Consider the following 12,740-nt stretch of genomic DNA (forward strand, 5'->3'; position numbering starts at 1 on the left):
AATGCTTGGAAAAGTTTTCAGTCCAGTTTTATGTCCATTTTTTTCAGTATTATTGTGGTTGTTTTGGTTTGTGTTTTTGTTTGTTTGGACTTCTGTTTGATTTTGGTTTGTGTATTTGTTGTTGTTTTTTTCACAAAAAAGGAGCAAGAATTGTAGCAGCTTAGAAACACACAAAGGAGTAATGTGCTGTAACAGACCTTCAATTTACTACATCAGGATTGTTCTGAGTATTTAATTGCTGGATCAGGAACTTATTACACTTCTGTTTACTGCAAGGGAGTTTAGCATCATTTGATGCAAGTAATAGCTCCTGCTGTGAAGCATTTGATACTAAAGGAGCCCAGGCCTGAATTGAGCTAATGCAGTGGAAAAGGAAGCATGAGAATACTGTTCTCCTTTTTGTAGTTCTAGTGAATGTTACAAAAGTGAAAATCTTCAAATTAATTACTCCAAATGTACTAATCTGAAGTATTCATAGAGTCAATGAAGATAACACTATTAAAATAAAGAGGTAAATAGTTCCAAGCCCTAAATTATTACTAACACTTAAATCAGAACAACTGGAATTTTAGAGTATATTAAATCCTTTGTGATAGGAGTTCCAGTTACAAGATTACAGAAATATTGCCAGACACCAGTGTATGAAATGTGGTAGAGTAGAAGGCATTAGAGTAGTTTGGCAAATTTGGAGCTTAGCAACAAGACAAATGTTTCTAAAATCCATTCTGGTTGATAATATTAAACATACATTTATCTAATAGAATTATAGTAAATGGTGCTTCTTTGGCTTGATAGAAAAAAAATCTCTGGTTTGACTGTTGTTTAAATTTATCACTTTGTTGAGTGCACCTCAGTTTTGCTGTACTGTACCAAACATTTATCTAAATGAGAGTGTACAAGACCCAGAGCTGCCCTTCAATCACTATATCCTTTATGAATTAGAGTTCCATTTATCAAAATTACAGCAAGAAGAGTAAGGTCTCACAGGGCTGTCTCATTACAAGGCTTGTAAACACTGTCCTTACAAAGAAATGGTTTAACACCTAACAAATCAAAAACTGATTTGGAATAGAATTTATTTGAGATCATCTATCTTCAGAAGACGTGCTGTACTGAGTGCACTTCATGGCCTTTCTACCCATTCATCAAGAAATTAACAAGCGAATACCACAGACCACCAGATCTCCTTGGATCCTGAAATGTGAAATACGTTCAAAACAGATCTGTCACAGATGTTCTATTTTTATATTTCAAGATGACTTCAAAAAGGTTTTAAAATATGAGGACCTCTCCAAATAAGAGTAAAAAGCAAAACAACTTGTCTCTTTAAAATCAGACAACAAACTGAATAAAAAATTATATGACACAAAACTATGTCGAGTATTGTTAACAGTGATATAAAAAGGAGAGAGGAATAAATGAATGCTTGATATTTCAGCATGTTTGAAGAAAAAAAAATCAAACCTCAAATTCTTTTTCAAAGGCCCAGCAAAATTACTATGAAATGAATTTCCAGATATTTCCCTTAAAACTCTTATTAGGACACGAAGAGTTTGTATTTTAAAGACACAATACAGAATCGTATTAATGTAAGTTCCGAAGTCTAATTAGGAAATGTTTCAAATGCATTAAAACAGGGGAAAACATAAATCTGAAAACTAGATATCATTTCAAGAGAGCAACATTTTGCCATTGGGGTGCACAGAACTTGAACTGGCAGATGCTATCAGTCCTTGCCCTTATCAAAGCTCCCTCTTAAGGGATATTTTTATAGACTGGGATTTGGAAAGAAGCCTTGAAATAAGCATCTCAATATTTCTTTAGACTACATTTTGCATAAAAGTTCAAGGAAATAAGTCACTCAGTTCTCACTGAAGTCCATCTGAAGTTAGTGCCTTAATTTCTGAACCTTGAGGTCTCTGTCTTAAAGATATTTCAAGACAACACACATACAAGATGAGATAAGGTATAAAAAAAAATAAATAATCCATCTTTTGGGACACCTGCTATTATGCTGGCAGTTTTTCTACTGTGTATGATAAAAACTGTCTTCCTACAGTCGCTTCCGAATAACCGAAAGAGAGCTCATCTTTGAAAGAAATTAAAGAAACCAACTACTGCTCCTCCACATATCCTCAGCTTCCATGAACAAGGGAGTGTATTTTACATGTCTGAAAGGTTATGTGGGCTGCACAGTAAACTTGTACAGTATTGCCAAGAATTTACTAATCTTTCTTCCAGTAGCATTACATTTCTTTAAACAGAAATTAAGCAGACAGAAAAAGCCCACACCAAAGCCTCACAAAATCCTAGTGATTTCCTAAGAACAGAAGAATTCCATGTTATTTTGCAGCTACAGCCTCAAGAAGTACTTAAGATAGGCAATATTTAAACAATTGAGGGGGAAGGCTATTGTTGTTACAACATCTGTATTTCTGCCCCTCTCTTTTCAATTAAATCAATAAATTCCCTGTTGCGTTTTGTAGGTCACAACAGGTTCCATGGATACAATCTAAGTTTCAAAGACATTGTAGGTGTCCAGATTCAGAAAAATGGTTCCCACACAGTATTTTAAAATTAGCAGTACAAAGATAACATATTGTTGATTATATTTATGCTTACATACACTTTTACATACATTTACATACACTTTTACATACACTATTAAGACATTACACTAATTACTGTAACTGAACACAGGAAAGGAGATTTTAACAATTAATTGTATTTTAAAATGCAGTGTTTTAATTTTTTTTCTTGCTCTGCTTAGTACAAAATGGGGTTAAAAATAAGGTTAATTTAAAGAAAAGTCTGCTTGGTAATACTGTAACCAACAAAAGGAGACTACTGCTTCTTATAAAGTTGTTTCCATAGTTTACTTCAACGAATTACCGATAAGGCAATTTATGCAGTGAGTGCTCTTTGATCTTTGAAGAGAGATGGCAGAATGGAAAGTTAACCTCATTTTAATGTTACCTAAATATACTGACAGGAAATTCTAATGTTTCCAAACATCTGGAAATCTGCTTCATGGGACGGTGTTCTTCTTTTCTATAAGAACCTTTTTCATATATTGTCTTTTACAGTTTTATGTGGCTTCTAAAGGAGCTTTTGACATAAGTAAAGTCTGTTCTCTTTACAGTAAAATGCTGCATTTAATTAAAACCTCTCTTTTATAGCAGCTAAGTACAGTTTTTCTGAAGCTTAGGTCTCCTCAGAAACTTTCAAGGATAAAGCTGCTTTTTCCTCCTTCCAGATCACCGGTATGTACTGCTCTGCAGAACACTGCTTTTGTTGCCAAATTTCAGATGCGTAGGGTAGCTTTTAATATTGTATTAAATACAGGAATTCAGAATCAGTTCCTTAAAAAAGGAACTCCTTACAGGTCATGATGTGAACTATGAAATTATATCACGGGTGAAATATAATTCATTAATAAGGTTTGAAGGAACTAAGCTTTATTTTGGGAGAGATTGTTTATTTTACAAACTAAATTTTACAGGAAGAGTCAAGCTTATGCGTACACAGAACTGAAAAGCAACACTATTATCTACCTTTTCTGTCCATTCAACATTCTAAGTATTGAAAATACTTAGTAATTGAAAAGGTTTTGCTTTATATATTCTTCCTGCTTTATATATTCTAGCAGTTTAAAGCCTTGCTTTCATTGTAACCTTTGCTAACTTGATAAGGCACTGGGACCCTTGCAGCAGTCCCAGCTATGGAGAGCAGCTGCTAGGGAGTCTGCAAACTGACCTCTACAAAAGCTACTAAGATTAAATCATTGATACTGTGACCACTCCATCCCAGCGTAATATCTTTCTGTGTGGCTACAGAGCCAGCCCTCCTAGGACTGCTTTCACTCCACGAGAAATGTGCACCAGGTATCCCTGGATCTGCTCAAGAGACTGGCCTTCTGACTTTGAGTAGCAAACCAGTGCTGGCATATCATGATGAACTGTCCCCACCTGTGTCTGCTAGAGTTGTTATTTAAATTACAATGTGTTTCTGGAACTGGTGGCTTTGACTGGCATATAATTTAGTTTCCCCCCAGAAAATCAGAGAAGTGACTGTTATTAAAGGAAGGCTGGTTTTAATAGATTTAATAAACACCAGATATATCTAAATCATATTTGAATTTTAAGGATCTCTGAAAACACAAGGGAGAAAAAGTATGAATATTGCATAGAAATTAAAAATTGCATATAGTTGTATTGGAAGTTACTTCCACCAAAAGTCAAACCAAATCACATTTTTGTTTTCTGTGGAAGATAAATATATGAAAATTTAAACATAAACCTTCCATATATTTTTTTCTTCTCATTTTTATCCCTAACACCTGACCAAATTATCTTATTTGAGTCATTTGTAAATAAATATTTTACCGTTGCATATGCTTTCTTCTTTAAAATCTTCAGATGTTTTACACTGCTTAAATGAGACTGACACAAACTGGAGTGTGCCAATGTGCTAATGTGAACTCCAAGAATATAGGCAAGACCAAAATGAGTATTCTTCTCAGATGAGATTAAAGGCTTGTATAATAATAAGCACTTGTAGTTAAAGTCAGAATATTATATGTTAATATAAGAGGTCCTACATAAAAATACAGATGAAGTTACCATGTTGGGTACTTGTTAGTTTTTAGTTTACAGATAGGAAAACTAAGATTGATAGAGATTATGAAGCAAATCTTTAGAACTTATCGATATTACTAATTTATATAATAATTGAGATTTCAAGTGTTCTGAGTATACAAGAAAGGGTCGTGCACTGATTCAGCACTGACCATAAACAGCCACTGAGTGAGAGAGATTTGGATATGCCCAAGTCCAGCAAATGTTCCAAGGCATTCAGGCTCCTGAAGGGCAGTCTTCATTCTTAGTGCAACCAGAAGTCCTTCTGACAGGAACTTAAAAGAATTAAATGTTTGTATTTTGATTAAGATGTAGTTTGCCACCATAACTTGCACACACAAGAATAGGTTCATATTTCATGACTGATGACCTTTACAAAGCCCTGTCGGTTTGAAATGCAACCACTTGGTATATACTGTACTTTGATAAATTGCAGAAAGAAACCAAATTCTCTGATATGCTGTGGATCACTTAAACAGACAAAGATGATACACAAGAGAAATAATGAAGAACAATAAAATTTTCCTAACTGTGTTTCCAGCCATTTTACAGAAGTACAGTAATAGCTGAGAGGAAAATAACTACATCACACCAACAGTTATTGCTCAGTGGAAAGGACATCAAGGACACTTGCAAGTAAGAGAATTGGATCAATATTAACGTGATTTTCATTTCATGCTTCCCCAACTCCAGTAAGCTGACAATATACTCTGATTATGTGAACTGCCTCTGAGTAACACAGAAAAGGTTATTAGAGCAAGAGGTGGAAATAGAATGCACTTTTTATATTGACAGGTCTGCTAATAGAGTGTACTGATTTTCAAAGCCATGCAATGCATTTTCACAATTTGGTTTTGACAGCAAAAAGGAATTTCATTTATCCTTAATTCAAAATATTCACATGTAAGCAAAGGTTTCTCAAGACAGGCCACTGAAGAGGGTAATCAAACTATTTCAACAGAAAAATGTAATTAATAACGTAAGAAGAAAAAGCTGATTGAATTTAAATATGTAAGACATGATAATGAAGCAATAAAATGAATCTGCTAAACAAGGCATTCTATGCGTTTGAAATAGCATCTGATAAGATGTATTTAAGATAACAGGTAAGTGAAACACATCTTAACATTTATGTCTGGAAAGTTTTAGACTAGTTCTAACCCAAGTGCATATTCTGCAGGAAAAGCCATGTTCTGACTCTATCTTCTTGTGAAAGATCAAAGTATTTGGACTTCTGAAGAGGGATATTGAGGAATTGCATCCACATATGCTAGCTTCAGTTTTGCTTCCTGCTCACAAAAAAATCTAATTGAAAAGGCTAATCATGATAAAGTCTTAGGAAGAAATGAAATGCTCTTTAGAAATACAAAAACTTGATGTATGCTAGCACTAGGAGCCCCATGGTAATACAGCGGCAGGTGAGAAATGTGATCCTACTTCCTGTACTGGGGTATCATACATCAACATATTTAACCCTTAACTTAGAGCCTTCACTCCATGAGACTGGTCCAAACCCCAATACTTTTAAAAGAAAGATATATCTGTGGTATTATTGTTTGTCTTTTAATTATTGAATTCTCTCTCTCTGTGGACAACACATGGACTAGAAGGCAACTCTGCCCCTCAGCTCTTAAGCTTCTGCTATCAGGTACAAACAAGACCAGCTCTTTGGAAACAGATATAATAGGATGGCAAAAAACCCAAACAAAAATCATTCTGTAGTGCAGAGAATGAAGGTATATGAAGTAAGTTTTAAATTATTTTATAGTAGCTATCCTAATTTCAGTAGTTAACTATTTTAATTTCTACCATGATTACTCACTTGCAGAAGAAAGACTCAACAGGTCATGATCAGTGCTTCAAACAACCTATTTGTTAGTAAGTCTGAAATGTTTCTTCTTTCTGGAATGGTAATGTTTTCAAACTAAATTCTGCTCTTTTGAGACATATTCAGAAGGAACATCTCATGCAGTCTTTACACAGGGAAAACCTCTATGAGAATAGAATAGAATAGAATAGAATAGAATAGAATAGAATAGAATAGAATAGAATAGAATAGAATAGAATAGAATAGAATAGAATAGAACAGAACAGAATCAGCCAGGTTGGAAAAGACCTTTGAGATCATCGAGTCAAACCTATCATCCAACACTATCTAATCAACTAAACCATGGCACCAAGCGCCCCATCCAGTCTCTTCCTAAACACCTCCAGTGATGGTGACTCCACCACCTCCCCCCAGCCCATTCCAATGGCCAATCACTCTTTCTATGAAGAACTTCTTCCTAACATCCATCCTAAACCTCCCCTGGCACAGCTTGAGACTGTGTCCTCTTGTTCTGGTGCTGGCCACCTGGGACAAGAGACCAACCTCCACCTGGCTACAACCTCCCTTCAGGTAGTTGTAGGGAGCAATAAGGTCTCCCCTGAGCCTCCTCTTTTCCAGGCTAAGCAACCCTAGCTCCCTCAGCCTCTCCTCATAGGGCTTGTGCTCCAAACCCCTCATCAGCTTTGCTGCCCTTATACATGACAAAGTCCTGTTTCTTACAAAGATTGTCCCCGTCATATATAAATAAAATTGTCAATATAATAATGTTACAGGAACATCTTGATTTACTTTCCATTGCATTGTCTATGTGCAATTCCAAATGGTTCAGTGTGCTGCACGATGCTATTTTCTTTTTTCTGTACAGATTTCATATCATCCTCACATAGACTACCACAGCTCTAGACCTGGCATACATAATTCTCACTTCAGCAGCAACCCACCAACCTACTGGTGGGAGGAACCATTTCTGTTTCTGTATAAATCAATGCCTGTAGCAATTCCAGACAAAGGATATACAGAATACCCACAGGATATACACATTTGTGAGGCAGCAGTGTGGTACTAACATTGGAATATTTGTTTTTAACTTGAAGTGCTACTAAGAGACCAAGCTCTAGTAGCAACAGACAGCAATTCCGTTTGGTCCAGGTTGCTGTAAATATACAATTTCCTTCTAAATAGCAATTATCTATCAAATCAAAGCCTTTCAATTTGCTTCATTTGGGGTAGAATTCTACACTGTTTTTTGTGGTTTGTTGGTTTCTGGGGTTTTTGTTTGTTTGTTGTTTTGTTTTAACAAAAATAGCTGCATTTAGAAAATGTCTGTGTTTTACGCAGCGTAGCAGATGAAAAGCAAAACAGTAAGGGTACGCACAGTATCATTGAGAAAGCAGATTCGGAGAGTCAGTTATTACAACAGCTCAGTAAGATAACCAACAAGGTTTTCATTACTTTGCTTCTGAAACAGGTGAACAGGGTGGGGGGATTAAGGAGAGCTAACTCACAAAAATCTTCGCAGCAGTCAGCAGTATTTTCTTTCACTTTCCATTAAGCTGTCACATGTGGTCTGGAATGTCTTTCATTCTGCTTTGCAAGGATTGCAAGAGAGTGCAAACCTTCAACACAACTTGCACAATTTCTAGGTTTATGTTAATTTTTCAACCACTAGAACACTATTTTCCATCCAGACTGGAGCTGAGATGCTATTTAGACAGCATGATCAGCTATTTTAAGGGCTGAGGATTGTATGACTTGTGCTATATGGCAAAAGTGACACCAATAAAACACTCTTCAAGCATTATGCATAGTTCTTTCAGCTGGGAAAGTATAACTATTGCAAATAAATATGCTGTGAGATACATTCTTTAGGCATGCAATAAGGTTAAGAAAAAAGTCATCTCATGATGTAGCATACATGATATGAAAACCAAATTAAATACATCACTGGAAACATGCATAATATACTGGCTGACAGAGTTCTTAACAAGGTGTCTTCCTTGTCATGCTGGTTAGTGCATATTTGAGAATTTATCCATGAAATGTATTTGACTTTTAATACAGGGCTTTCACTAGAAGTTTCTTCATCCCTGCCTATACTTTGCACAATACTGAAACTTATAAAATCTTCCAGGTTTATCACTACACTGGTACTTTCTGTGTATATTTCAAAGCTAGCACTATGAAATGAGAAACACAAAGTAAGTGGTATTGAAGAACAAACTATACTTGTAGGGATAGGGAGTAGCCAGTGCATGTACACAATAATTCTTTGTTTCATGCGTAAAAATCTTACTATTTATGTAAAATTCTTACAAGAATTTTAATATGATACAATAGATTTTCTGTGATAAATTTAGTGTCACGTTAAGAAAAAGTAAAAATATTTATATTTAGGTATATTAAAATATATACTCTCTTTGAAAATTAATTCCTTCATTTATTTCCTTTGCACATGCTCATTCCTTTTGCTTTGTGAAAGACAATAAATCATTTATATTGAACAGATTCCTGCAATCTGCCTCTGTCCATTTAACCTATCTTTACTTTACAGTAACTCAGAAGCTTGCTTAAAGCTGAACTCCTTGCCTGAATGCCTGTCATGCCTCCTACTGACTGTGAGAAAGAGTGGGAGAGTAAAATCTTAAAATCTGCACTATAGTCTCTTAATTGTAGGTTGCAATGGTTGCAGCACTGCTGAAATAATAGCCCTCCATTCCAACCATGAGTTTGGCAGGCTGTCCTAGCCAGATCTTCAGAAAACACCTTTCTTGGTACAGGCAGAAATGGAACTTCATCTTGCACGTTTAGACCTGTTTGGTCTAGATTTGGCTTCTTTACTCAGTTATTGGTGATATTAAACAACATTTTCCTTTTACAAATGACATATGTTTCCACTTACTCATATACAAAGCGGAGAACATAATTCTGCAGTCAAAAAAAGACATCAAGAATAAGAAAGAGTAGAGAACAATTAAAACTGGAATATTTTGAGCCAAAGAAGTATAGCGATACTAAGGAGAAGACTCCTTAATATGGAGTCTAGAAGCATAGAAAATAGGAGGTAAGAAAAGCACAAGGTAAAACCTGAGTCCCAAGAGATACATTCACTCAACTGTAAAAGCTGTCCTGAAGAACTATTATTAGACTTCCACTGACAGAATGTTCTCCCAAAATATTTCTGTGAGATGCACTGCATATAAATGGGTCAACAATTTCTATTTCTTCATCAGTTAGCAATGGAAGCAATACATCCTTGACATGGTTTTAAAAACTTTTCATATCATAGTAATTTACTGTTTTGGTAAGTAAGTGACTCTCATTTTTCAGAACAGACAGTGTATTCTTTTCACACGAAGATATAATGGTTGAACAGAGAAAAATGTAGTTAGAATTCTAAGAATGGCAATGATTGCGAGGTTTAGGTCTTAGGAATGGTTTTGCAGGGCAATTTGATCACTTCGAGAACATTCCGGAGTCATAAGCTTTCAGATGAAGAAGTGAGAAACACAACTACTTATGTTAACTGCTGGTAAAAAGCCAGAAAGTTAAGAGCAGCTAAAATCCAAGTCATTAAAATCCAACTCATGCCAGATAACATGAAAATTTCAGAGTGAAGGCATTTGAAACCCAACACAGAAATTTTTGGGAGGGGAGGGATGACACCCAAAGTTTTCACATCCAAAACTTTGAGTAAGAATCCAGACAGAGATTCTGATATTCCAGGCTTGAGGAAATAATTAGGAAAAAAAAATATAAAAAAGGCTGTTTGATAAAAATATATTTAAAACATTATAAAGCTGCTACAAAAATTCCTGTGCTACAAATAGCATATAACAGAGAACAGATATTTAGAGACTGCAAAGACCTGTTAGGATGCAATTGCAACTCTCTTCTATCACCTACAGTCAGGCAGGAGAAGCTCAGTTCAAGTCTGTGTAACAGTGTGCAGCAGTCTATCTAAGCAAACTCCATTACAGTATACACCTTGAAGGCATCTTTTATTACATTGCAGTGGGTATAGGAATAAGTATCAACATAATAGTAGATATATTTAATGATAATATACGTATGATGGGAAGGGGGGAAGAAGTATCAGAAAGAAGAGAAAGGAGAGCAAGTTAAATCTAGTATTTTGGATTCAATGATTCTTACAATTAGGATTTTACTTTACAGATCTTTCCAGCAATACCTAATATAAGCTCTTATTCCGGGATTTACTTTAAACAAATTTAATTTTAATCTGTATCTGACTATTACCATGCAAAATAGTCAGTGGAAACCCTGTGAGGATTAAATATTAGGAAGTTTATTTGGAGAAGCAGTGGATGGCACTGTTGGGCTACAATTATAAGGCTGTAGATGCAAATCCTAAATCTTAAAAAAAAAATGACAGATTTTTGCAAGTCCTTCAGGCACACAAGTCAGATGTCGACTCACTCAGAGTACATGGAAAATTTCACAATGTGGAAGTTAGTTCATGTACTGAAAGCTGTGTAATAGGAGTATTATTTCAGGTGTTCCAAGTGAAGCAGAATGATTCACACGCTTGTCTCACATTTCAGCATAATCACATTTAGACTAAAGAACAAAGAGGACTTACTTGATGACACATGTAAGCATTGTTAGGGATTAATGACTTATGCTCACCAATGAACATTAAAACTGCTAAACCATATGTCTTAGCACCACTTCTACGCATCTTTTAAACACCTCCAAGGGTGGGGATACAACCGCATGCCTGAGGAACCTATTGCTGCAATGTGCCCCTGTTGCAAAAGTCAATGTTTTCCTGGGCTGTATTAGGCTAAGTACTGTCAGCAGGTGGAGAGAAGTGATCCTTCCCCTCTACTCAGCATTGGTGGGCCACACCTGGAGTGCTATGACCAGTTCTCATCTCCCCATTATTACAAGAGGGATGGACATCCTGCAGACAGTCTAATGAAGGGCCACAAAGATGATTAAGGGACTGAAGCATCTAAAGTTCTTGGGACATTTTGATGTCTTATCACCTGAAAATGTCAAAGTAAGCTTGTTTGTAAAACACTGACTTAGCTTTCTAGAACAACATTTGGCACATGACAAGTGTTTGTTTGAAGTCTCCTCCATCTATCTTGTTCTAACACTGACTGCAGAAGGCAGGGAGTCCAGCAGTTCCAAAGATGAAAGTCTGAAGGTGAGGGAATCAACTGCTCCGGACTTCTCAGCACTAATGGGTTTCTCTAGAGGTACAGTTACTGAAATTTCATCTTGGTACATTTTTCTTTAACATTAAGGACCTTCACAAATCAGTATTTCTCTTTAGGGTCCATAGAACACATAGAATCCCTGTTCTGAAGACAGTTCCTGGTTTTAGTACAAGTTCCCATGGATTTCAGACACAATTTTATAGCAAGACTCCACAGTCTTTCTTTTAAGGCAGCACTTGCTTGAAGCTAAATGTTCTGGGAATGCAGTTCCTTCAGCAGGCTGAAGGAATCCTGACCACAATTAGTTGAAAGTCTATCAAAATCCATCTGCTTTCATGAAAGCAGATTTCATATTCAAACACTTCAGATTTCAAAACCTGATGCTTTTTCAATTGTTTATATAAGGAAACCATATTTCTGATGAAGAGCACACAGAGCATTTACTGAAACTTAGAGGACTAACAAGTCCCAGAAGCAGCCATATACAGTCTGCCTCAACTACAACCACTCTTGAAAGAAGGTTGCTAATCAAATGTCCAAATGCCTAACGGAATGAGTCACTTCAAGTAGGAAAATTCAAAAGCAGTTTTCATACTGCACATATAAATCACATCTGTAGCTTTTTTTTTCAAACCCCAAAGTATTGCATAGTAATTTTTTTTTTTCATTTTAATTTTTATTCTAAGCATTCAGGATCTGTCATGACAATCACCTTAACAGGCCAAATATTCTTGAGCACAGACCCTAGAAGTATTTGACCAGCTTATATATATATGTTTAGAACATGGACACAAAATTATTCATGACAGTTTCTTCCAGTGCAGACTAGAAAGTGTGTCCTTTCTCGGCCCCCCTCTATGCAAATGGTTTGTGGACCACAATCTTGAAAGACTGAAGGAGCAAAGCTATCTGTTTTGCTCTTAACATGACCTTTGTGGACCTGCATTCTGTCTCATTCACAGGGTGGTACAGTAGTGTCTCATCTATACTAATCTCCAATGACTGTAAACTGTTAAGGTGATTAACCAGAAGAGACAGCTCTTTCACCACATGTACAGAATCACTGTGAATTGGGTCATATCTGCATAT

General features: G+C 35.9%; 1 protein-coding gene across 12 annotated transcripts in view; it reads right to left on the minus strand.

The window, feature by feature from the left end:
• The window catches only part of NBEA (neurobeachin), a 505,074-nt gene that overhangs the window by 174,964 nt on the left and 317,370 nt on the right, over window positions 1–12,740 (minus strand). The gene's annotated exons all lie outside the window — the stretch shown is intronic.

Source organism: Melanerpes formicivorus, unplaced genomic scaffold (assembly GCF_026170545.1).
Source record: "Melanerpes formicivorus ecotype bairdi unplaced genomic scaffold, bMelFor1.0.p_v2 SCAF_1, whole genome shotgun sequence".
Taxonomy (NCBI): Eukaryota; Metazoa; Chordata; class Aves; order Piciformes; family Picidae; genus Melanerpes; species Melanerpes formicivorus.